This window comes from Chelonoidis abingdonii, chromosome 8 (assembly GCF_003597395.2).
Source record: "Chelonoidis abingdonii isolate Lonesome George chromosome 8, CheloAbing_2.0, whole genome shotgun sequence".
Classification (NCBI taxonomy): Eukaryota; Metazoa; Chordata; order Testudines; family Testudinidae; genus Chelonoidis; species Chelonoidis abingdonii.
This window is the reverse complement of record NC_133776.1, coordinates 12,824,879-12,852,837: the sequence shown is the minus strand read 5'-3', so window position 1 is coordinate 12,852,837 and position 27,959 is coordinate 12,824,879. Positions and strand designations below refer to the sequence as shown.

At 40.7% G+C, this 27,959-nt stretch overlaps 1 protein-coding gene across 7 annotated transcripts in view; it reads right to left on the bottom strand.

The window, feature by feature from the left end:
- TBL1XR1 (TBL1X/Y related 1) overlaps positions 1-27,959 on the bottom strand; it is a 175,254-nt gene that overhangs the window by 146,055 nt on the left and 1,240 nt on the right. For 2 of the 7 annotated variants that reach the window (XM_032783469.2, XM_075068378.1), the window contains exon 2: positions 24,108-24,159. The exons of 4 other annotated variants lie outside the window; for them this stretch is intronic. The gene's annotated coding sequence lies outside the window, so the exon portion shown is untranslated. Of the gene's footprint in view, positions 1-511; positions 654-24,107; positions 24,160-27,959 lie in introns of all 7 variants that reach the window. One more of the 7 variants, XM_032783463.2, reaches the window with a different exon arrangement.

The following is a 27,959-nucleotide window of genomic DNA, read 5'->3' as shown; positions in this document are numbered from 1 at the left end:
TACATAAACCGGTTTAAAGAGCCCTTTATATCGATATAAAGGGCTTCGTTGTGTGGACGGGTGCAGGGTTAAATCGGTTTAACGCTGCTAAATTCGGTTTAAACGCGTAGTGTAGACCAGGCCTAAGTCTCTGCATAGGATCAGGGCTCTGCCCACATGGGGCTCAGAATAGGATGATGGTTGTAATACAGACAGCTCTTAAATACAGTTAAATGCAGCATGTGACTACTGTACCCCATATGCATTCAGTGCTCTAAATTCATATACATACACATATTTTAACCTCAATTGACTGGAGGCACGGCATTGCAGCCAACAATCTCTGTAGCGACCATTAATACATCACCATTCAATTGGCTGGAGGCTGCTGTTGAGTCATGCAAGTGATTATGTCCCACTTGGAGATCCAGTTTGCTGTCATAAAATCACTACTAAACCTGTCAGACAGAGTAAGACAACAAGACCAAAAACCAGACTGGCATCAAAACATTAAACAATAACCTAACCTCACCTCATCTTTCATCTCCAGTCCACTAGAGAGACACACACTCCCACCTACACGTTACCAACAATGCTGTCCTTGTTCGTCCATTTGTCAAATTTTCCGACAAGCACCATCCTACAATCTGCCCCTCATGCAAGGAAGAAGAGCCCTGTAAAAATCCACAAGAATTGTAATAGATTAATAACCCAGCACTAAACACCCTGTGGACCCAAGTTACCCAATCTCACCTTTCGTAACTTATCTGGTGAAATGTTTTAAGCACAGATTCTCCGAGCCCCCAGTACTTTTCAGTCAGACCATTAAATGTTCTTCTCATCTGACTGAGCTCATTGTAAGCAAACATGTATTGGGATCTTACCTTTTCTTTCTGACTTTGAAGTCATGTGTACTCTGGTCTACCTAGACACATGGTACATTCATTCTCAATTCAAAAAATAGATACCTGCTATTAAACAGACACACACACTCTAATCCAATAGGACAAAAAGCATTTTCCTTCTATTGTGGTGTTGAGATAAGACTAAGAAAGAAAAAATTCTCTAATATAGCCTAGCATACAGAAGATAAAATGCCTCTCTTACACTCTAGCAACAACCCTCTCCCCCAAAATAAAACAAATTGGCATTCATAGCCTTTCTTGAATAATTCCTTAGCATAGAGCCCTTCCCCAAAGCCAAATGCAATTTCTCTCCTAACGAGTTATTTCCCTCTCCATGTGCTGAAATAGTATGTGACCTCCCATATCAACCATAAAAGCAGTATCAACCTCTCTTTGTACCAGTTTCAATCTGACCTGCTCATCATCCATGACAACCTCTCTCTTTTCCAATACCTACCAGATATGTTCAAAGCCATCCAAACCCAACCTCTCTCTACCCATTGTAAGACAATCTACTGGACAGTTATATCAACTGAGTCTTCTGTCAGGGTGGTTAAGCACTGGAATAAATTGCCTAGAGAGATGGAGATTCCACAATCATCGGAAATTTTTAAGAGCAGGTTGGACAAACACCTGTCAGGGATGGTCTAGATAATACCTAGTCCTGCCGTGAGTGCAGGGGACTGAACTAAATGACCTCTCAAGGTCTCTTTCATTCCTATGATTCTAACCATTTCCTATTCCATTTCACACACCACTTTTTAATGGCGGTGGTGGTGGCAATACTATTCTCTCTTTTGCTGGCTTTCACCCTAATTTTAACTCAAAGGTTTAGACCTCTGGCTCCTATAGCAAAATTTTCAGTCCCAGACATCAATTACTGACATATTCCTATAACAAAGTATACTGGGAAGGGGTGCCCATCCCAAGCAGGGGGGCTCCCTTTCTTGCTGGCCATATGGAGATTAGAGGCAGAGTAAATACCTGTCATATACTCAGTATGTGAACAACCACACAGTCATCCAGCAGATAAGACAAAAACACACTCTTGTAGAGCTGGACAGTGATACAGCAAAGGGTGACTGACTTTTTAACCAGTAGGTCAGATCCCTCTCACGGAGGAAAATCTATACTTTTATTCCTTTGATCACAGAAGAAAAGACGGAGAAGACAGCTTCATCGGAAATTATCAGGTACACCATGTAGCCACTCCTGTTAGCAGACATAACAGACAGCTACAGCCAAGGAATTATATAAAAGGGACAAAATTCTAAATCACAGACAGACAAAGGAAATCTAAACTTCAAAGGAACTATGGTGATTTACACCACCTGAGGCTCAGACCCTTATTTGGGAGCCAAAGAGGACAGGAGGGGGGATGTCAGTAACTGGGCCTGAAGATCCTGGAGGGCAATGGCACAGAGCTGGGCATCCAATCTAGTCTCTGGATGCCTTGGCAGTCTCCTCTTTCCTCCTTGACCTCGGCTCTGAATCACAGTTCCCCGTGAGTACTGTTGCATACCTCAAGTTCCATCCAACCAACCTGATTTTAGTTTGTGCTTCTTTGAAAGTGGAGTGCCATGGCTTCCAAATTAACCCCTGGCCAATATGGATGGAGTAGCTGGCAAGACCCTTGATTTCAGTGGAGCTGTGCAGATTTAAACCAGCTGAGGATCTGGTCCTGAATCTAGAGAGAACTTGCTGTTTTCCATGGCAGTGATCTGTAGAAACAGCAAGTTTTATCTTTTACATACTTTTAAATTCTTACTGCTGGCACAACAGTACTATTGGACAGATAGCTTGAGTCAGCTTTCTGCCACAAGGTGTTTGCACTCGTTCACTGACTCAGTGCTGCAAAGTATGGGACCTTGCCCACCTTCCTAAGCGCTGCACAGCCTGCGAAGGGGAAACACTGTTTCTAGAAGAGCCCACCTTTGCCACAGTATGCAGACCAATGAGAGCAGACCAGCAGTTTGTTAGAAATCAGACGTTTACTACCACAGTATTCAAACAAACATTTGCATACTCTTCATTATTTCCTTCAGTTATTTACATGCCAAGCTTAAGGTTCAGACACTTTATAAAATGTAAGCAAACCTAATTCATGCAAAGCAATTATATTGGGGTCTTACACTGAATTAATTGTGGCGTAAATCAATAAAATGAACTTCCAAACAAAAATTAATCCTTAAACAACAATGCTCATCAGCATCCCAATCCCATTCTTGTTCCAGCCCCTCTGCTCCCTTCCCACTGGTCCCCCTAGATACCAGGACAATCTTGTAGTTCAAATCAAACAGAATATGGCCATTTCATTCATTAAAAATCAGTGTCCATTGCCAGAGAGCAACAAAACAAATATGCAGACCAATGGGATTTGTAGTGGTTTTGGACAGCACCCAGCACATTATGGGTGCTACCTCAGAGTACATAAATAAAAACAAAATTAATAATGACAGCTATTAAGTTAGACTGATTTAGGAATGTAGGTGGATGACCAAGAGCATAGGATTGTTGTCCAGTAGATGGAGACCTTTTTTTTTTTTTTTTTTAATTCTCAGCTCTGTCACTGGGACTTCAAGCAAGTTACTTCACCTCGCCTCTGTTTCCTTCTCTGTTCTATCGTCTATCTCCATCTGTTTAGAGGGTAAACTCCGTAGGCAGGATCTCTCTCCTTAGGTGTTTTGTATAGTGCCTAGGCACAATCAGGCCATGATAATCTGTTAGGGTCTTTTTGGCTCTGCAGAAAAGCAAAAAAGAAATAGGAGCTCAGGTTGTAGGGCAGGAGTGGAAAACTAAAATTGCCTGCAGGCGCATTCCAGCCCATTTTCAAGACCTCAATTGCCGACCCCCTTGAGATCCACCCAAGAGCGAGGTCGGGGTCTTGCCCGGCTGCTATGCAGCTTCCAGGAAGCAGTGGCATCGTCCCTGTCCCAGGTCCTAGGCAGTAAGAGGCTGTTAAGTGGGCTATCAGCAGCTCTGTCGTTACCCCCCACCCAGTACGCACTCTGCAGCTCCATTGGCCGGGAACTGTGGCCAATGGGAGTTTTTTGGGGGTGCAGTGCCTGCAGATGGGGGCAGACCGCACAGAGCTGCTGGCCGGCCTCACATAGGAGCCAAAAGCGGGGGAACATGGCACTGCTTCGGAAGTGCTCGAGGGAAAGCACCGCTGGAGCCTGCACCTCAACCGCTACCTAGCACCTCAACCTCTTTCTGCCGCCAGCCCTAGCCCTACCACTCCTGCCCTCCAAACCCCTCGGTCCTAGCCCAGAGCACCCTCCTGACCCAAACCCTTCATTCCAGTCTACTCCCTAGAGCCACATTCTACTGGAGCCTCACCCACCAACCCAACCCAACCCTGCACACAGCCTGGAGCCCCTTCCACACCTCAACCTCCTCATTTCTGCCTACCCAAGAGGCCCATACCCCCAGGAATTTGTCATCTTCATAGTAGCAAATATTGAGATCTCTATTAATGCAATACCCAACATGTTTCTTAGCCATCGTGTTGTAGGAAACCCCAGCAAAGTAATATATAGTAATGAATTTCTGGTGTTGACTACCACTACCGCCCCTCTTTTTTTGGCCATTCTGTCGACAAGTAATGCTGCTGACACACACACCTACTCAAGGTTTGGTCACAGCTCAGTCATGCTGTGCCAAGACTTTGTAGGCCAGATCATGTAGCCTTGCCAGAGCACTAAGCTCCAAGCCTTGCTTGCTGCATACCAAGGAGCTATAAACAGCCTGGGCTGGCTTACTGAGAACTGCCTCACCTCTGCATACTGGCCACAACTTGTTCCGAAAGGACCGGGAATTAAGAGCCATTAATGTGTCTTGTATTTTAAAAAAAAAAAAAAAAAAAAAAAAAAGATTTGTAAATCCTATGATATCACTTTCCCTGAAAAGGATGGAAAGCAATATGGGCAGGGAGCTGGGTCCTGGCAGCTGAGACGCCTGACTGTTACAGGAAGCAGAAGGCTTCTTTGACTGTCACCTGGTGGGTACAACCTATGTCCCATAGGGGTATGAGGCACTCCTCTCACCCCAATACTGGGCACTCCTTCCATCCACCCCCTGACCTGGCCTCAGTGAGGGGGACATGTATGGGGCATGAATTTCCAAAGTGGGCACCACAAAAAGAGTTTGGGAAACTCTGAACTAGATGATTTGAAATCATAGAATCAAAGGAGTGGAAGGGACCTCAACAGGTCATCTAGTCTAGTCCCTTGCACTCATGCAGGACTAAGGATTATCTAGACCATCCAAGCTCTTAAGAATCTTAAACTTCCCAAGGCAATTTATTCCAGCGGTTAACCAACCTGACAGTTAGGAAGTTTTAGATGTAAAAAACAAACCAAAAAAAAAGGATGGCCCCTTCTGGGCTTAAACACTATGAAACTATATGCGTGTCTATACTGCAATTAGACATCAGTGGCTGCTTCATACCAACATCGCAGTACACCACAATTAAACAGCTTTGCAGCCTGAGTAGACATTCAGGCATGAGCTGCAGCCTGAGCTCTGTGATCCTCCCACTTCACCGGGTCCTAAAGCCCAGGCTCAAACCCAAATGTCTACACTGCAATTTAACAGACCCTTGGCGCAAGCCCCATGGGCCCAAGTCAGCTGGCATGGGACAGCTGCAGGTTTTTAATGGCAGTGTAGACATACACTATAAGGCCCTGCTCAAGCTTCCCTTCAGCTTTTGCCCCCACTCCCTCCTCACTTTTGCGCCTTTCCATTCCCTAACAAGAACACACACAGCCTAGATATTATAGTCCACCTCTGCCATTCACTTATAAAGTTGGTTTCCCATCCCAGGTTGAGCTTCTAATGTAAGTCACATGGCCCTTCTGATTAGCCATCCAAAAGAGTAGTCAGCGACCCACAGCAACATGACAACAACTGGAGAGGAATGTGAGTCTCAGCAGTAGGTGCAGGATTCAGTGCAGACCTGAATCAGGACTCAGATTTGCCTCCCTACAGCCAGAATCAATCCCTTTTCACAGCACAGTTCTCTCCCTCTCCCACCTCCATTCCTCAACTGACTTCCCAGGCTCCTTACAGAAACCATCCATCCCACCAATGGTGTAATTTAGATTTGGACAGTTCTATAAAGATTTAAATGAAACAGACAAAATTAATGAGTCCATTCTTCCAAAATATTTTTTTTTATAGAATATATGCAATGGTGTTAATCACCCATCAATATAAAGGAGAAAATATAAACTTCAACAAAGCCTTCAAAAGGTAACTGACGTTTTGGAGAAAATAAACTGGAAATGTACATCAAGGTGATGAATACATTAAGTCACAATTCTTTGTAAGAACAGTCAGTGTTTAAGAACCTCATCCCTTTCATCCTTGTTAGACAATGTTTTGTTGTAATTTGTTAGCTATCTTCATAAATGTCTGATGAATATTAACTCTTTAAAATAAAAAATTTAGTTTCTTGTTCTATCTTTGAGCATTCAATTATGTCCTAATTAGTGATATCTTACTATTTTAACTTTCAAATAAATATGCATAAAAACTACATTAAAAGAATATTAGTCAAAGCATGCAAAAGTTGGGAAATGCCAGGGTGCCAAATTTAAGCAGGGACAACAAAAGACATACCTGACACAGATGGCATCAGAATGTTTAAAAAGGACAACAATTAAAGAATAAAGATATGGGAAAATAAAACAGATTAACTGTTTTGGCTGAAATTAAAAAAGCCTGAAACAATCACCCAGCATGGAAAATTTCAGCCCAAATGGTTAAGGTTTAGTAAAGTTATAAAGTGAAAACAGGGTTTGATAATGGGATATGTGAGGCAACCTTAATGATAGACAGCACTATCAGCCTGGCCTAAAAATACAGTCTGTTATTAAACCGATACAAAACATTGTTTCATTTTCAACGGTTTTTGAGGGGGTGGGTTAGTTTTTGAGTGTTTTTTTGTTTTGGGGTTTTTTTTGGTTTGGTTTGGTTTTTTTAAAAAGGTACTTGGTAGAGTCAGGCCCGGAACCAAAATCCCATATCCAAACTACTACAAACTTGGAGACAGTGGGACTCCAAATACAAAGTTTAGGACTGTCCCTTATCACTAGAATATCCTAACACCAGTTCTAAACAACCCCAAACTGTTTCGCAACACAGATCTGGATCTGTAGGTATGGTTTGGGTCCATCTCTAATTGTTGGAAATACTATAATAATTAGAAACTATCACCCTATATCCTCAAAAAGAACAAGAGTACTTGTGGCACCTTAGAGACTAACAAATTTAGTCAGTCTCTAAGGTGCCACGAGTACTCCTGTTCTTTTTCCAGATACAGACTAACACGGCTACTAATCTGAAACCTGCCAGTATCCTCAGTATGCCTCATGCACCAATTTAGCTGCATAATCTGCTGATAAATTACTACCATTAGCCTCCACATACTTAAACCTATACTTGTAAAATAAATATTGGCCAATGGGGGGACTGATTAAATCAAGGCAATTTAAATCAGTGATTTAAATCATGGTTTAAAGTCACCAAGTGGAAAGTCTAAATTTAAATCATCAATTTTTAATCAACTTTTCCACTTATACTTCAGTTATTTTCTGAAAAAGGGTGCATTCTCATTAGTTGACACAACAAAACATCTTGATTTACAATTCACTACAGTCTTTACACTAGTTTTGTACATCTTTTTGCTACCTAGGAGGGTACACTGTAACTATACACATGTATTTAGCAATTATATAGCTTAAAATTTTCAGATTCTTATTAATTGTACATTTTTAGTACGTTAGAAAATAATGAATGACATATTGCTTATCTACTACATAATTAACTTTTTGCTCATGGTTTGTGCTTGTTTAAATTCCATCTTAATGTAACTTGACACAAAACATAAAATTTATTTTTACTAAACGAAACATGCCCTTAATATACTACATGACTTATTGTGTCATATTTATAAAGCTTGACCTCAAAAGTTAGAATCGGGGGCAAAACAACTATCTTGATGTAGAAATGCTGCCTTTTACGTAAAGATTTTGATAGAGGCTCATGTACTGAGTATTTTTTTTTTAATAAATGTTTTAAGGCCACGTCTACACTACGCGATATCGACTTAGCTAAAATCGGTTTCATAAAACTGATATTATAAATTCGATTTCACGCGGCCACACTAGGCACAGTAATTCGGCGTTGTGCGTCCATGGTCCGAGGCTAGCGGGTCGATATCTGAAGCGTTCAACTTGTGGTAGCTATTCGTAGTATCCATAGTACCGCAGTCTCCCCGCCCCTTGGGATTCTGGTGTGAATCATGTCGCGGGTGGTTCTGGGTAAATGTCGTCAGTCTTCCTTCCCGGGAAAACAAGAGCTGACATCCTTTCGCGCCATTTTCCCTGGATTGCCCTGGCAGACGCCATAGCACAGCAACCATGGAGCCGTTCATTTTTTTTTTCCGGCACCATATGTTGTACTGGATGCCGCGGACAGAGGCGAACTCAGCGCTAACACAGCAGCATTCATTTGCTTTGCATTAGCAGAGATGGTACCAGTCATCTGTACCGTCTACTGCAGAGTAAACTGGCAATGAGATGACGGTTATCTCTCCCCCTCTATACTGTCCACTGCTATCATGAGTGCCCCTGCTGAATCGGCCGGGGCGCAAAAGCAAAATTGGGAATGACTCCCCGAGTCAATCCCTCCTTTATGGTTTCTAAAAATAGAGTCAGTCCTGCCTAGAAAAGAGGCAAGTGTACTAAGACCAGTGTATCAGAGCACAGCTGCTCCGTGTCAGTATTCACAGGGGGTGCCCTGCAACAACCCCACCCGTTGCTTCCCTCTCCCCAACTTCTGCGGCTACCGGCAGTGTCCCCCCCATTTGTGTCATGAAGTTATAAAGAATGCACGGAATAAGAAACAGAGACTTGTAGTGAGAAAAATGAGGGGGAGGCAGCTCCCGGGCTATGACAGTCCGGGCAGGACATAAGCGGTGCGGGGAGAGGAGCCCGCATGCTGCTGCTATGACAGTCCAGGCAGTACAGAATCTTTCTTTACACAGAAAGGAGGGGGTGATTGAAGCTCAGCCCCACTTGCTATGAGGAGAAGACGGTTACCAGCCGTTCTGTACCATCTACTGGGAATAACTGGGAGTCATTCCATTTTTACCCAGGCCCCCCGCCAGCCTCACCTAAAGCAAGCCAGGAGCACTCACGGCTGATGGCGACAATGGATATCAGTCATATTGTACCATCTACCACCGCGGGAGGAGAGGAGCGGATACTGCTCTTCACTGCTGCAGCATCGCGTCTACCAGCAGCATTCAGTACACATAGGAGTTGACATTGAAAGAAGTCAAAAATGATTTCTTCCCTTTTCTTTCACGTGGGGGGGGGGAGAAACTGAGGAGCTATCCCTGAATCACGCCAGACACTGTGTTTAACCTACAACATTGGGGCTCAGCCAGAATGCAAATACTTTCAGAGACTGCTGTGGACTGTGGGATAGCTGAGGTCCTCAGTACCCCCCCGCTCCCTTCCTCCATGAGCGTCCATTTAATTCTTTGGCTTCATTACACTTGTCATGCAGCACTGTGTAGCCTGGAGATTTTTTTCGAACGCTTTGGCATTCGTCTTCTGTAACGGAGCTCTGATACAAAGCATTTGTCTCCCCATAAAGCGAGCAGATCCAGATCTCCCGTACGGTCCATGCTGGAGCTCTTTTTGGATTTGGACTGCATCGCCACCCATGCTGATCAGAGCTCCACGCTGGGCAAACAGAAATGTAATTCAAAGGCGTGGGGCTTTCCTGTTACCTGCCCGCTGCATCCGAGTTCAGATTGCTGTCCAGACGGTCAGTGGTGCACCTGTGGATACCGTGCGGAGGCCATAACTCGATTCGTCCACACTAACCCTAATCAATATGTTTATATTGATTTTAGCGCTACTCCTCTCGTCTGGGAGGAGTACAGAAATCGATATAAATGCTCTTTATATCGATATAAGAGCGTTTGAGCGTGGACGGGTACAGCGTTAAATCGATTTAACGCTGTTTAAATCGATTTAAACGCGTATGGTAGACCAGCCTAAGAGATTAAAAGTAGTTAAGACTTAACATTTATATACTTTGAGATTTCATTTAAAACATTTTAAGAAGAAAACATAATTAAGTAATGCCAAAAAATCTGATTTTAATTTTTCAAAAAAAAAAAAAAAAAAACCAACATCTGTTTACCCACCCAGTTGGCGATGCTCTGTCTCACGTAATGAAAAACCCTGACAAAATGTAGTTTCCTTTTTTTGCTTTTTCTTCCACCCAGCAAGACTGTTCTAAGAGTATGCTGTGCATATAGCCCGATATTTGTAAAATGCTCACCACACAAGATTATCAACAAGACAGAATAATAGTGTGGGTAATATTTTATTTAATATGTATGTACATCATGGCAAGCAATTGATAAGCTGGATAGTTGGTGTTATTTCCCTATATTTTGTTAATTTGCATTTGTTTCGGACAATCATATCTTTTCGTATATTATGTTTGTACTAAAAAATATTCTTAGCATTTCATACACAGATGTCCGCAATAGTGGATTATATTATTATTACATATTATTCAGTCTTAGCACATACAAGAGAGCTTAATTAACATGATCGCATATTACATCTCAAACAGTGATATAGTTTAATCATTTTTCTTACAATCAGATAGAAAAAAAAAGATCACTTTATGCTATGTTTGTATTTGTTCTTTTCGGTAATTTCATTTTTGTGATGGCTTCATATGTCTTTGGCATTCTTTTTATCAGTTCTCGTCTCTCTAAGGTATGTAAATAATTAAGTCAACAGTAATGCACTATACAATTTATTTTCAGCCAACAGCACAGCCTGGGAAGAGGCAGTTAATGATAATTCATCTGCAAATTTAGGTAAGCTATTACTCTGTTACTCTACTTAACATGAAGTATTTGTATAAGAACAGTTTCTGTAATTTTATATAAATGACAGCAAAGCCCCGATTCTTCAATGAGCTCTGTGTAAGCGAAACCACAGCCCCACTGAAGTCAATGTAAAGCAACTTGTAGGATTGAGGTTTAAGGTAGTCTGACGTACAGAGAAATACACAGTACAACAAGATGCTAGAAATAATTCTATGATATTGTATTGCACCATTTGTGAAACAGTATGCGATGATAATTAAAGATCATTTAGTGCATATACACAAGGAATGTCCTATGGTGTTTGTGGCTGAATGGTGGTTTTTGAAGAAAATTCCATAATCTGGACCTCTATACCAAGGCTCCACCATAACACTGTATCCCATAAATCACACAACATCCACAGAAGCAAACCTTTCCTCTACGAACCTTAGAAGGCATGGTTTGACCCAGAAATAGGACTCACTGAGGAATGCCTCAAATAGGTGCTACATAAAAAAATATGGCAGCTCAGTCAGCAAGAGAGGCAGCCCACTTGATGAATGAAGGGCTTGTAACCTGGCTGGTGTGGTGCTGCGCAAGGGAGCTAGGGTGTATACCTACTGGCCTACTTCTTCATTGGAAGGTGAGGGGCCAAGTGACAAGTGGGGGCCTTCTGGTCTCTAACAGTATGTCTACACAGCATTTTGGACCAAGCAGGAGTGAGCCTCCAAGCTTGGTCCACAGACTCAAGCTAGCAGGGCTGATACTAGTGTTCTAGAAATAGCTGCAGACAGTGCTTTGAAGTTGCGGCTCGGGCTGGAGCTGAGGTTCTGAAGCCCATCCCCTCTTCTTAGGTTTCAGAGCCTGAGCTCCAGCCTGAGCTACGACTTCAAAGCACTGTCTACATAGCTATTTCTATAGCACTAGCACAAGCTCTGCTAGCCTGAGTCTATTGACCAGGACTGGAAGGCTTGCTATGGGCTGGATGGACATACCGCTACTGGCTTCTTGTCTCATCAGGTCAAGGCTGTCCTGGCTCTCTGCTCTCCCAGCATGTCTTCACTACAGAGTTAGCTGCAGTAATTGACACCTGGGTGCAAGCAGCTACGCTGCAAAGACCTACCCACATTATTGTGTCCCCACAGGTGCTGCACTCCTCCAATATGTCACTAGGACTCCTTGGAGCATATGCCATGGATCTTTGTACTGCAGTAAGCTGAGTCGCTCTAAGATTCCATCCCAGTGAATTGTGGGAGAACTTGTGTGTTCATGATAGACAGGAGAGGCACTAGAGAGCTATCAGCAGTTGAATAATTTAGCCTGCGTCATCACTGCAAGTTAGCAGTCCAAGTGAAAGTTGAACTTGGACTCTAAACCAACTCCTCAGCTATGCCCAGGTTGAAAGCACCACTTAACTCAAGTGAGAGGTTTGCACATGTGAATGGAGGAGGGTTGGTGCAACACCCAAGTAAAAACTCAGGCTAACTCTGTAGTGAAGACAGACTCCCAACAAGACTTCTGTGTCAGGGAGAGGAAAAGCCTGAATGGTACAGGTTTAAGGGGCATCATCTCAAACACCCTTTTCTGGAGCTCATTTTCCTAGGAGTCTTGGTGCCTTTTCCAGTGGCTTTGGGATGGTGGGAAGGAGAAATCTTCTTGTCTTTAGGGCACTACTCAATCCACCCTGCCTCAACCCCACAGTAAAGAATCTGCAGACCTGAAAACTGATTTCCCTTTGACCCAGCTTATGAGCCTTTCAAAATTATGAAAAACCTCTTCCGCTTCTCTGGAGTGTCACTAAGCAGCAAACTTCCCAATAGGGTACATTAAATGGTGTACAATTGCTGAGGGCCTGATCACTTTGTCTGGGTAGCCACAGGACATGTATATAAAGTGCAGCTTTCCCTAGCTGAGCATTTTAAGCCTGATCCAGAGCATACTGCAGTTGTTGAAGATAGGCCCTTTACAAGTCTAAGCACCAATCCTGCACCACATATACAGGCTTAACTTTAATATTATGCACATGGGAAAACTTGTGCAGAACTGAGGCATTAGCACAAATTATCTTGTTCCAAAATTAGCACATATGTTTGTATCGCAATTTTCAAAGCCTCACAGCTTGGTCAAATAAAACCAATGTTCACCAGACTACACAACTCCATCTACTTTTTTATATTACAACTCTCCAAGAATCTTCTTGGCTAGGGCACTGCTGTGCCAAATTTCATCAAAAGAGATGGTTAAAAAAAAATTAACAGCAATCTTTTTTTAGTCTACTGAAATAAACACACTTACACACACCCTATCCCCACAAAACTGTTTTTTTGGTTTTGTTTTTTTTAAATTAATCTTTGGACAGAGACAAAGCCTGGAAAATTGCAGCCCCAAATATGAAAGTTTCAGAGAGTCATAAGAAACTGAAAATGGGTTGCTGCCTTTCTTGTTATAATACGGTAAGGGAGCTTTAAAATCATGGCAAACCCAATTTCCTCCCGCCCCCAATAATGTCAGTTGTCCTAATGTTAAGACCAGAGGTTCTAGAGAATTTTTAGTTGGGTCAATTAATATCCCCTTGAAAAATATCACAGCCCCCTAGAGAAGTCTGTCAGGAGAATGTGAAGATACGTCTGAAAGGAAAAAGGGCTTCATTAAGGTCTTTGAAATATGTTAGAGGCCAAGAATCATGCGCACAAGTGATATTTTTAACCACTAACAAAGTTCTTAAAAAAAATTTTAAATAGATCAAGCAAAAATGCTATGTAGATTATGTTCAGAGTAATGTACAAGCTTCAATACTTTCTGGTATACATCTACATATGGTACAAGGTAATAATATGTATTTTTAAAAGAAATTCTCCCGTAATTCAAAAAATCCCTGAAGAGATTTTCCTTAAAAACTGTTAAAAAACAGAATGAACCCTAACTTCATCATCAAGCAGGGATGGAAAAATTTAGCCCAAAAGATGAAATGTGAAAACAGGGTGTTATACATCTTTAGTAAAGCAGGCACAAGCAGGCAAACTATACACATGCACAAATGTCAGTTATGGTGTTGGATTTGTTTTTTCCCCAAAGACCATGATTTGCCTTCTAGAACCTTTCTATACTACCAGAAGTTGCATGGTGGGAAATTGTCTTATAACATAGTAGTGCCTCGTCTTATATTAATTTTCATGCAAAATGTACACTTTCATGACAAGGCTTGCAAAATTCTATCTGCCCCAGGCCATGTATCTCTTTGACAGGCAAGTAAAATACCATTAGATTTTTCATTATCATCAAGAATCATAGTGAAGGGCACACATGAACATTTTGTGCCTGGGCTTGTAAATTTTCATAACTATTTTGCAAGGCACATAAACAAACACAAAAGTGACTATCTTGCTTGTGAATACCAGACCAAACTGTGGTATAACCGTGTTACTAAATCTTGTTTCAGGAACATGATTATACTGCCATTTAGTCACAGCTACACAGGCAAGCCCAAACAGTCAGGATACCATCACGTTGTGACATGATCACCAGACACAGGAATTTTGGAAAAAACTGTCTTCAATTCTAACTGACCCAGTCCTACAAAGTCTTATGAATATACATAACTGTATGCATGTACATATGCTTAGTAGTCCCACTGACTTCAACAGGGCCTTTCACAGTGCAGAAATTAAAACACAGTAGGCAAGTCTTTGCAGACTCAGGTCCCAAATTTTGTCCAACTTGGAGGAAAAAAATCCTGTCAGACTGTAGACCCAAAATGGAAAATATCAGCATGAAAGGAATATTTTTGCCTAAGCTATGAACTCAAAGTTAGCAAATAAAATTAAATAAAACGAAAAATAAAATTAAAAACTCCTTTGCACTTCTAGAGAGCCCTTCATCTAAAGAAGATCTCAGAGCACTTTATACACATGGCCTGAAAAATCCCTGTAAAGTACAAGATCAGTTTTGCATGAGTAAAGTTGTTAGTCATTCACCAAGATCACACAGGAACAGATCACAGGATAAAACCCAGGGATCCTGACTCCTAGCCCCCAGCCCTAACCAGGGGGCAGTACTTCATTTTCTGTATGGAAACTCTTTACTGCAGTAAAAAAAAAAGTTAAGACAGCATCTTAATATATATATTAGTCTAAAAATAGGAATTCTGCAAGATGTTTGAGTTCTCTAGAGTTCCAAGGACATACAACGTTGCTGCAATGGAGGTGTTGAAGCTTATGGAAATCTGCAGAAATAATTTCTATGACAGCAGTGGGGATTAACACTGAACTGCATGATAATTCCATGGGCCCTTCCTTCAGTGCCCTTCAAAAACTGCAACTTATTCTCTTTGAACAGTTCCTGAAAAGAGATTGTCTAGGCAAACAGCATTAGTGCAAAAAAAGCTGAAATCCTTAAATGATGACTCATCTATTGATGTTCAGTAATTCTATAATAACTGCATTAGGAATCCAAAAAAAACTTACTGTTGGTGCTGTAATAAAACTATAATAATATTTTACAACTTATCTATAAGCCACCAAAAGAAGTCATTTAACAGTAGACTATAGTGACTGCTCACAAAGGAGCAGATTTCTCAGCTGAAGGCACGTCAACATGAAGTCAACAGAGCTATGATAATTTACACCGAGGATCCATAGCTTTCCAAGCATCCTAATAATACACAGTACAGAGCTGTCACAATTTAGAGCACATTGGTGGATGCTATAAAACATACCGGAAGCATCAATGTTTAATAATTCAGACTTAGTGTTCCCCGCTCCCACCCCAAAATATTTTATGTCTCAACCCAGATTGCAGACTAATGATCTGAAAAATGTTATTCTCAGGGTTTGTCTACACTTAAAGCACTGCAGCTATGCTGCTGTAGTGCTTGGTGAAGACGCTTCTTATGCCGAGGAGAGCTTCTCCCGTCAGCATAGGTACACCACCTCGCCAAGAAACACTAGCTATGTCGACAGGAGAAGCCCTCCCATCAATATAGCACTGTCTACACTAGGGGTTAGGTCGGTAGAACTACATTGCTCAGCAAATCCACATCCCTGAGTGATGCAGTTATAATGAGATAGCCTTGGTATACACTACAAACCTCAGAGTCAAAAACATTGAGTCAGACAAATAAATTAAACTATGTTTGGCAATAGTAAGGCCATGTCTACTCTACAAAATTATGTCAACCTAACTTATACTGGCATACAGCCATCACAGTTATTAAAATGCTTGTGTGCGCGCACACTTGGCTCTTTGGGTCAGTGGTGCATGTCCTCACCAGGAGCGCTTGTATCGATGGTATTGTCATTGTGGGGCACTGTGGAACAGCTCCTGAAAGCCAGTAATAGTCTGCATAATCAACACATTGCGGTATCAGTGTAGACATCGACCTAATTACATCAAGTATCACTCGACGCCACTTGGGGAGGTGATATTACTAAATCAGCATAGAGGGACTTGTGTCGGCAGAAGTCACATTTACGTGAACATACTTCCATGGCTAGGTTGATGAAAGACAGCTTACATCAACCCAACCCTTTAGTATAGGCCAGGCCTCAGAAATGGAAAAACAACAAAATAATAAATAAAATTACTCCCAGGCAGCGGATCCAATCCTTCAGTTCTTATTCAGGCAAAACTCCCATCAATTCCAATGGGATTTTTCACCTGAATTCGACTGTCTATTTACACCCAGAAACTTTACATGCCAAGTTTCCGGCTGGAGCAAGTTTCCACATTATATACTCCTAAATATGGAAATTTGTAAGTGGCAAAGAGTGTGGTATTGCAATAACAGTAATCTATGTAGAGTCTACGACCTATGGACAGCAACTGCCATTTTTAGGTTATGTGTTGACAATGTCTCTGCACCAGAGAGCTTACCATCATATTTTAAATACGTTCAAGTAAAAACCATTTTACTACCTTCTGTCAAAGTACATCTTATTTTCTCTCCTGTGATGCTTGTGTACATTTCAGAGAAAGGGTGCACACGCATTATCAGAAAGATTTTGCTGGGTTTACGACGTATCAATTTTCCCTCCTTTTATTTTCTTTAGTTCCTGAACAATTACTCCACCAAATCAGTAATGGTCACTTTCTACAGATTAAATATTAAGCAGAATATTTCAGGCATTATTGCAGTTCCTGGACACAGTTAGACTGTAGGCTCTTCAGAGACTGTCCTCCAACATTATTGCTGCAATTCCACAAATTGATCTGTACTGATAGAGGCCCCTATTAAAGAAGTCTGTTTACAAACTTCAGTTTTCTATGATCAAGGTCTACAACACTTACAGCAACGGGGGCACCAATACTGATTGTGGCTTCTAGTTACTACCATAATACAAACTAGGTGAGCCTATGACTGAATTCATTATGGCTGACTTTGCTTTTGTTGCTTTAAGTCAGAATCTGAATGTCACTTATTATAGACAATCTTTATGCTAAAAAGCATAGGACTAAACTGCTCAAAAAAGAAAAACACCAAAAGGTTTTCATTTAATCCAGTGCAGCTTTTGAAATTCCTACTACAGACCCAAGCTACCTCCCATTAAAGTCCCCTGTTGACTTTAATTGGAGTTGGATCAACCCTTAGTGCCTGAAGGCAAGTTTATTTTTATTAAATAAAAGACACTGCCAAAAGTTGCCAACTTGGTTTCCTTTCATAGCTGCCCCCCTCCAGATCTTACTCTCTGCAACACAGGCTGCTGAATGAAACTTACTCATGTCTCCAGTAAGTTTCACTCTGCAACACACAATGAAATTGAACAGCCTGACACAGTGCGGAAAGAATGCCCAATTTTGCTATCTTCACACACAGCAAAATGCCTATTGATTCAAAGACGGCACAAGATCACTTCCACATGCATAAGTTGGACTGGGGGAGAGAGGGCAGATAAGTTCGGGGAAGGAGAGAAGACAGAAAGAGTAGAGCAGAGAAACCATAAAACAGTAAACAGAGAATAAGCTGAGAGGACTGTTTTGGCTTAAGAGCATCACATACAAAAATGGCCAGGGAAAGCCTTTATAGTAACAAAGAAAGACAGGAAAGACAAAATGATAACAGGAAATGAGAGAACTGAGTGGGGGGTGGGAGTGAATGAGGTGGAGGATAGGGACAGAAAGAAGTGTAAAATGCCAAGAGAAACATGGAAGTTTTAAGTCTACATAAGAACATCATCATCAGAATGGCCATACTGGATCAGACCAAAGGTCTACCTAGCCCAGTATCCTATCTACTGACAGAGGCCAATGCCCGATGTCCGAGAGGGAGTGAACCTAACAGGTAATGATCAAGTGATCTCTCTCCTGCCATCCATCTCCACACTCTGACAGACAGAGGCTAGGGGCACCATTCCTTACCCATCCTGGCTAATGGGCATTAATGGACTTAACTAGATAAATTCATGGAAATTCTCTTTTAAACCCTGTTATAGTCCTAGCCTTCACAACCTCCTCAGGCAAGGAGTTCCACAAGTTGACTGTGTGCTGAGTGAAGAACTTCCTTTTATTTGTTTTAAACCTGCTGCCCATTAATTTCATTTGGTTGCCCCTAGTTCTTATACTATGGGAACAAGTAAATAACTTTTCCTTATTCACTTTCTCCACACCACTCATGATTTTATATACTTCTATGCCATGCCCCCTTAGTCTCCTCTTTTCCAAGCTGAAAAGTCATAGCCTCTTTAATCTCTCCTCATATGGGAACTCTATTAACTTCATTTTATTTATTCATGTGACAGCAAATAGAAAGCTCATCACTGGCAGATGGCAAATGGGGGTGAGTTTTGGGGACAGATAGAAATGAAAAACACAACATTTTGCCACAATGTTATTGCTGGGTATGTAATGGTTTTGTTTGGGGTTTGTATGTTTTGGGGGGGAGGGGCAGGGAAATGAAGGGTGGTGTTAATCAGCACAGAAGTAGGTATGAAGGGGGAAAAAAAAAAAAACTTTAAAGCTTAATATAAAAGTCTAGATTCTCCTGGAATAAGCAATGGGCGAACAGAAATGGGTGTGTTTCAAAACACAACAACATTACACTGACAGGTTTTTGCCATTTATACTACTGTCAAAGCAAGCAAAGTGCAAGTTATTTTCATTCAGTCTCTCCAAATCAAATTGCAAAAGTGCTGTCTCTCTCTTTTGTACTCTGAAAAACACCAACTACCTATTCCAAAATGCAGTAGTCAGACATGGAAAAGAGGTGGGGAGCTCAGCTGAGCATGCTAATAAATGCATACACAAACAGGATTTTACAGATTCCAATTACATGCCTGCGCATTTTTCAGTTCTTCACTGGGGTCCAGCTGAAGACTGGCCCTTAATGTTAACAGTTTTGGTAACTTAAAATGACAAAGCAAAACATTTCAGCCCATATAACAGAAGCACTAGTACTAACAGATACCGGATATGCTAGGTGACATACCAGCAAGTCTCTGGGAAGGAGCCATAGTATTAAAAGAGTTAGTCAGAAAGTGAATAACATATTTATAAATTATTGCCCCCACCCTATTTTTCATCGAGTTGGTTTTCAATCTTTTGATGAGCCCTCGTCAATATAAACATCCAGAAAGTTGCTTTTTTTACTTCATACGCCTGAGCATTCAGCATGTCTCTCTCTCGTGTGATGCCTAACCAACACTGATCAGGCCAGGCCCTCAGGATAACACTGCTTGCTTAATATTTGTCCCTTCCTGTTTTAAACTCAAGAATATTCAGTGGAAATAGCTAGTAACATCCACCCGACCCACCCACAGACGGTAGGTTTGTTTGCCTTTGGGGCATGTAGTAAGGCCTATCTATTCACCCAGAAGATAGAATCGTAGGATCACAGGACTGGAAGGGACCTCAAGAGTCATCTAGTCCAGTTCCCTGCACTCATGACAGGACTAAGTATTATCTAGACCATCCCTGACAGGTGTTTGTCTAACCTGCTCTTAAAAATCTCCGATGATGGAGATTCCACAACCTCACTAGGCAATTTATTCCAGTGCTTAACCACCTTGACAGGAAGTTTTTCCTAATGTTCAGCCTAAACCACCCTTGCTGCAATTTAAGCCTACTGTTTCTTGTTCTATTCTCAGAGGTTAAAAAGAACAATTTTTCCTCCCTTTTCCTTGTAACAACCTTTTAGGTACTTGAAGATGAAAAGTGGATGTTATTTATGGTGCATGGAAAGCTCAATTGTACTGTTGAATGGACTGAGTGGCAAGGTTTTTTTGATGGTGGAGAGTCTTTGAGAGCCTATGATATAATGAATACAGCGTGTACCAAGTAAGAAAACTCTGAGAACTTTGCATAGGTACTTGATGAACTGGAATAAATAAACCTTAAAAAAGTAACATAGTATGGGGATCCACTGGAAGAACCAATTAACATGGATTTTGCCAACGTGAAGCACATACATTCAAGAATATTTCCAGTAAGGAACCAAAGACCTTTTACAATCTACACAAGTAGCAGATGCAATAATGAAAAGACAAAGGTGGGTTCTACAACTCACCCATTTACAGGCAAATATTTCCAATAATGGCGAGTGTCCTTGAGATAACATAAACCAAGAATTTTAATCTTTAAATTTAGCAGCAGATCTCTCTTTCTGCCACATCAAGCCTATCTAAAATTGCTTGGTGGGCAATTTCTTTGGAATGTATAGCCTGAGAGGTATTTCACTTTAAAACATTGAGGTTATGTTGCTATAAACTCTTTCTGTTTACACTGTGCAATGAATTCAGAATTGAAACAAGAAATATCAAACACTTGCTACATGTAGGTAGGTTAACCACACACCTAAAATGAAATGAGAATCAAGTGCTATTGCTACACAATTAGCCTGTTCAAATCAAGGTGCAGCCTGTTTCTCTAATCCATATCAGGGTGTTATATTAGCAGTGAGAAACAGCTAATGTGTTGCTACCAAATATATGTTGTTACCATAACTTGTTTCGCAAGCTGTTTATTAAAGTTGATGTCAAATGTTTCTCTGCCTTTGCATTATCTACACCTGTGCAGTGAATTTTTTTTTTTAAAAAAAAAAAGTCACTACAGTATTAAATTTGAAAATACACTCTGAAAAATAGGATGTGAAAAGTTCTTGCAGATCACCACGGCAAGTTCTGCATTTTTGTAAACGACATTCCAGTTAAAATCTCGGTTTAAGAGCTTTTATTTAGGGATGTGTGTTTATGTTAAGACTCCCAGCAGGGACTTCTGTAATAGAAGAAGAATGTTGACATCCATACAAAAATTAGCTATGATTCATTGTTTAATAGTAGTAGTCTCTGTACAAAACACTGCAGATTGAAGGATTTATTGCTAAATGAAGAGCCACCAATACTTCCCTTAACCTCATATGGGACAAATAATGCTCAGGAACTTCTAAACCTAATTTTTGTCACTGACCTCCTTTACTGCCCACATACCTAGGCTAGATCTACACTGGGGGATGGGGGAGTCAACCTAAGATACGCAACTTCAGCTACACAAATAGCATAGCTGAAGTCGGTGTATCTAAGGTCAATTTACCTGGCCATGAGGATGGTGGCACGTCGACCACAGCCGCTCCCCCGTCAACTCCGCTTCCGCCTCTCACCGTGGTGGAGTTCCGGAGTCGATGGCAGAGCAATCGGGGATCAATTTTATCACGTCTACACTAGACGCAATAAATCGTTCCCCAATAGATCGGTCACTACCCGCTGATTCGGTGGGTAGTGTGGACATACTAGACAGAAAGAAAAGAAATTCATGCAATATCAAAACTAAATCCTCCCAAGCATTTTTGGCTAAACCTCAAATAGAAAGTCATCATCTTAACTGAGCAGATTTGGAACGTGGATTAGTATGAAAGATAGAGGCACATCTTTGCAACAATTTGTATTTCGAGGTAGGAATTTCAGATCACTCAGAGGTGGGCCAACTGTATCCCCACTGAAAGTCAATGACAAAATGCATTTGCTCCAACAGGAGCAGAGGCTAGGCCAACATAAAAAAAAAAAAAAAAAAAAATCCTACCTTTGTTGTTATCTATTTGTACAGGAAAACAAATACTTTTAGAAATCATCCTGATACCTTGATTGGCTCCTCCAAAATAAGGGACAAAAGGTAACATCAGCAATTTGGCTCCTCAGTCAGGCCACCCAGCATCATTCTGGCAATAAGAGCCCTTCAACACAGTCTCTCAACTTCCCCTGCCCAACTCTTCCTTTTGAGCCACTGGGGTGTTGACATTCACCTCAAGCCTGTCTGTGTTTGCAAGAATCCCCAGCTCATTGGATTTGGTGGTGGTAGGTTGCCTATCTGAAGAACATGAACTTTAACACTGTCTGTTGAATGTCAAGGGGACACAACATATTCAAAAAGTTAAATTTAGGGCCTCTCAAGGCTGACGTCTACAGTCTTCGTGTCAGGCATAGTACTTAGCACCACTCACTCTTCAACAGTAAAGATCTGACCCATTAACTTCTCCCCTTGAATAAGACTCCAGAAATACACTGTGCTATGTAGTTTCAAGCCACTGCCAACAAACAATGCAATTGCATATGTAAAAGGAAAAAAAAGTTTCCATAATCAGTTTGATAGTTTTAATTCATAAAATCTACAACGGTGTGACATCAGTGGGAGTTCAACATGAGCTTTAAATGCAACTTACACTACTGGGGAGGTAATTCAATAATTCTGTAGCCCCACCAATGGGTTAAAAGCAGCACTAGCATCAGCTGCAAAAACAGCTGCTTGCCTGCCTTGCCAGAGGGGGTGGGGAAACCTAATACACAGCTCCAGCAGACCAACTAAAATGTCTAGCAATGCAGTTCCAGCTATCCAAAGTAATATTCCAAAATGCTTGCTTATGGCAGACAGGTTATTTGGAGTTTCTCTGTAATGTAGTACATAGAAAAGAGGCTGAACTGGATTTTGGATCATAAAAGAAACAAAACAAGACACTCAGGATGTTCTGTGGATTATTCTGAACTTTGATATTGATGTCTAGCAGTAAATCAAGATCACTCTTTTGCAACATAGAGAAAAAAAATTACAACAATGGAATAAACATTAAATTTCAAGTCACAGGCTGGGGGGGCAGAGGAAGGTGGATAGTTCTTCACTATCATTAAACCCAACAGAAATAGGACTTACAGCCTGAACTGAAGTTTGCAAAAGCCAGTTAAATGCACTTAGGGGCTTGATTTGCAGAGATGCTAAGCACAAGAGCTCCCACAAACTTCAAAGTGAGCTATGGGTGCCCAGCATCTGAAAACATGATCAATGTCTACCCAATATTTTCTCTTTTCCAAACAAAGGTGTTAATTCATACTCTTAAAAAGAAAGATTAATGCATTAAGCAACTTCACAGTATAAGTTCATCTTTTCAGATGTCAAAACTAGGATCTTGCATGATGGCTCAGTAGTGGCATGGAAAACCGCTAAAGATGCATGAGTGCTGCATGTTGTGGTGTTGGTGACTCAGTAAGCAGAAATCTTCCTTCCAAGTCAGTCCTGACCTAAACCCCTTCAATATGATTTTCAGCCAACGGTACCAGTTCACCTTATCTGTACAAGCACACCACTTCCCATTTAACTGTACGTTCTCTAATCCGCAATGCCACTTGGACTGGTTCACATCCAATTCCTGCCACCACATCACAAGCCCAGAACAGAGGTTCATTACGAAGATAGGGAACCTAAAGAGTCTCACAAGAGCCTGAAGTAGCAGTACCAGTATCCAAATCACTGTTTTAGGAGGCATCTGGCATTATGATGCTGTAAGTCTTTCAGAGATAGCTAAAAACTAAACTTCTGACTACTCATGGTCATTAAAAATCCCTTGGCACTTTTTGCAACCAACTTCGGCCTTGTTTGAACTATGAAAAAATGTGAGATGAAATCCAAGTGAATACAAGGCAGAATGTAGTTTTTATATGAGTTAAATGGTCGAGTTCAAGACCAGGCTCCTTGATAGTCTTGAATTCAACCTTCCAGCTCACATGAAAATTACCAACTGCCTTGTCTTCACTTGGATTTCATCCCACATTAGTTAACTGGAATGGAGAGCACACCTTTTTTCATAGTGAAGAGAGAGCTTCAGTGTCCTAACAAGTTACAATTAGGTAACACATTCTGCCAAAATAAATACTATATTTATACAATTGACCACAGTCGAATATTGCCAAATATTCCAGCAAGAATTACATGGCAGCCTATGTTTGTAATTATATCACAGTGACATTCTTCCATTTTTTAGAATTGCATTGTGTTGCCCATTTTTCTGAGTTAAAATAACTCAGTTAATTAACTTTTTATTTTGTAATAAAGGCACAAATACCTACGGTTATGCCTACAAGGGACCATCAAGTCTTATTCTTTTTGTGACTGTTGTTCCTGTTTTTGAAAAAAAAAAAAAAAAAAAGTTGAAAATATTTCACTACTTTTGACATTTGACCAATATTTCACCAGTTAATTGACCAACTACTTTTGCACCAGTCAAATGCCCAACCCTGCAGACTCTCCTGAAGCTTCACCTGGATAACACATTTTCAGCTTATTATCTTGCCATATTTTATCTCACAGGGGCTACATTTTCATGATGGGTTAAGCAGTTCCCCATCTACCTTGTTTGAGATCTTCGGATGAAACACGGTCTGTTATCTCTAAGTTTCTTTACGGAAATTAAGATAATTTAAACAAAAGAACATCACACTGAAGTGTTCAGAAAGTTGCACATGGGGAAGCCAAGATTTTTGGTGGATCCTGAGCCTACAACAGGAAATCAGGAGCTATTATTCCTTTATCAGCTATTCATTTGAAGATGTGATATTTTATACATAGAGCCCTACCAAATTCACGGCCATGAAAAACGCATCACAGACCGTGAAATCTGGTCTCCTCCAGTGAAATCTAGTCTTGTGTGTGCTTTTACTTTATATCATACAGATTTCATGGGGGAGACCAGCGTTTCTCAAATTGGGGGTCCTGACCCAAAAAGGAGTTGCAGGGGCAGGGGCAAGGTTATTTTAGGAGGGTCACGGTATTGCCATCTTTACTTCTGTGCTGCTTTCAGAGCTTGGTGACCACACAGCGGCAACAGTTGGCCAGGCACCCAGCTCTGAAGGCAGCTCCCGGCCAGTAGCAGCACAGAACTAAAGGTGGCAATAATATACCATGCCACCTTTACTTCTATGCTGCTTCCTTCAGAGCTAGGCAGCTGGAGAGTGGTGGCTGCTGACTGAGGGCCCAGCTCCGCAGGCAGCAGCGCAGAAGTAAAGGTAGCAATACCATACCATGCCATCATTACTTCTGCACTGCAGCTGGTGGGGCGCTACTTTCAGAGCTGGGCTCCCAGCCAGCAGCCACTGCTCTGCAGCTGCCCAGCTCCCAGGCAGCGCCACCACCAGCTGCTGCACAGAAGTAAGCGCAGCAGTATCACATACATACACCCTGCAATAACCCTGTGGACCACCACCCACCCCACACACACACACACACACACACACACACACACACACCTTTTTGGGTCAGGATCCCTACAATTACAACATCATGACATTTCAAATTTAAATAGCTGAAACCATGACATTCACAATTTTAAAAATCCTATGACTGTGAAATTGACCAAAATGGACCGTGAATTTGGTAAGGTCCTATTTATACAGCAATGCCACACATGAAAATACTTATTTATTCAACAAGTGGTCATTCAAAAGGTCCACTAGTCATGTCATTCATCTTTTAGTGAGCTGTACACTCACCAAATATTAGTTCAGAAGAATTTTTACCTTATCAACAGAAATAACAATCAACAAGCAGTAAACATATTCTTTTGGTAGGAATTAATTGTACTCACCAAAAAAGTCATCTCCCTTCTCTCTCTCACACACACACCAATATAGTTTACAGAAATTATAGTTAATACCCTGATCCTGCAAACACTCTCATGATCAACTTTATGCACATATACAGACCCCATTCAAGTCAAGGTGGTCACAGATGTGCTTAAAATTAAGCATGTGCATTGTATTTGCAGAATTTCTGACTTCAGTGTGGGTCTGTCCAGATGGAACCTCTTGTAGGACGGGGTCTTAAATTGCTTCTATAACATTTATAACAGTGGGCATCTGACTTTAATGTGAACTCCTGTGTAAATAACCATTCAATTTACTTTATATGCACTTGGATCTGTTCTTCCTCAATGAAAAACTTAACTGAAAACAAAATGAATATACACATACACAAAATATATATATATATATATATATATATATATTTTTCATGTTTTGACCATTTCAACTTACTCCATCCAGCTCCCCACGTTTGTAGGATTTAACAATATTCTCTACCATCACATCTGAATGATAAGAATTACAGAGTCACAAGTAAAGTTTTACAGTACTGAGCACTTTATAATGCCTTATAACTTCAAACCAATGTACGAAACAGCGATCAATGGAAGAAATAAAAGCGGCATTTGTAAAAATTTTCTTTCAGAAAAAAAATAAAACTGCTTTTTTTGGGGGAGGGGAGAGAATCTTGAGCAGCAAATAGGTGTAATAATTTTGATCAGCATTTATTACTCTCAACGAAGCAGGGAAACATTTAAATGAACAAAATCAACTGTAAACTCTTGTATATTCAAAAATTACAAACCCAAGTCCCAACTACTTTTACATGTTTAAAATTGTATTTTCTTCCCTTCCCTTATGGAGTGAATGTTAAATATTTTCCAAGTGTTCAGAATATATTTTGGGAGACCTGCCACAAAGCTCCCAAGATACAATCCCATGTGGTCATGGAGACAAGCCTGCACTTCCCTAACAAAATTTAAGAGACCATGAGAGTGTAGTCTCAGGTGACCTGTGATTACTAATAAAATACAGTGCTATTTCATTAGATCGCAACCAAAAGAAAAAATTAAACACTTTGGGAAACCATATAATGTTTATTATTCACATGACACCGACAGCATACTAAGCAGATTTACCTTGACAGTAAAGCTTTTTATAAATCTCAGGCTCTAATCCTTCAAACATCTAAACACATGCTTAACTTTAAACTCATGAATAGTCTCATTAAAACCAAGGGGACTACTCATATGGTTAAAGTTAAGCACCTGCATAAGTGTTTCCAGGATCTGAGCCTTAATAAGTTTGAACGATATGCTGCAAAGATAAATATGGAGATGTCCAAACCAAGGCCAGACATCTAAGTTTTTGCTAAGTTCACTGCACAATCAAGGCCCAAAACTTGGACAGTCTTAAAACTTCAGGCATTATTCAAAAGCCAAACCAGAATTCTGCCAGTAGCACCTCTCTATGTAGGCTGTACCTAAAGCCCAAGGTTAGTATCCAGAGAGTGTGGCCCATCTATAATAAAGACCCTTCCCTTATTAATACGCTTTCTGATGTTCTCAAATATCTATTTTATATACCAAGGTATCAGCAATCAGCCTCAGTTAATTTTTATGTGACAAGACTGAATTTTCCAGATCACGACTCTTTACCTCCCATGCCTTAACAGCAAAGAATGAGTATATTTTGTGATTTCTTCCATAAATCATTTAAGTCTTGATTTATACAGACAGCAAAATGAGGATGTTGGGTACATCTGATAGTAAAAACTCTATGAGCAAACTTCACTCTGCAATCCTACACAGCAACCTACAGATGAAACTTTATCTTGAAAACTCAACATGCAATCTCAGGCAACAAGACTCTGCCATTAAGCACAGCTAAGGCTCTCTCTCTCTCAAAAGAGACTTTTAGCTTATAAATTTTCCTTAAAAGGAAATTTGGTGATGAAAACTGAACTCACCTGGAACAACTTCAATGTACAATTTAACCCAATTAAATAGTATAATGAACTACATATTTTGTATTTACAATGGATAAATATATTCAATTAACAGCACAGAAAAACATATAACTTAGGCATAAAGGTCTTTTTAAAAATATAGAATGCACAGAACAAGATTGTCTGCTTTATTTTGGATATTTGATACTATTAAATTAAAAAACATACACAGCCCATTAACAGATATAAAAGGCTTATTTCCATAACTAGGGCCCATGTTTTGTCTTTTACATGTGGCCCTTACCCTGTAAAAGAAGATGTGATCATGTTCCACCCAGAATTTAACAGGAAACTGATCAACAATAACTTTGGCACTTTACACTTTAAAAAAAAAA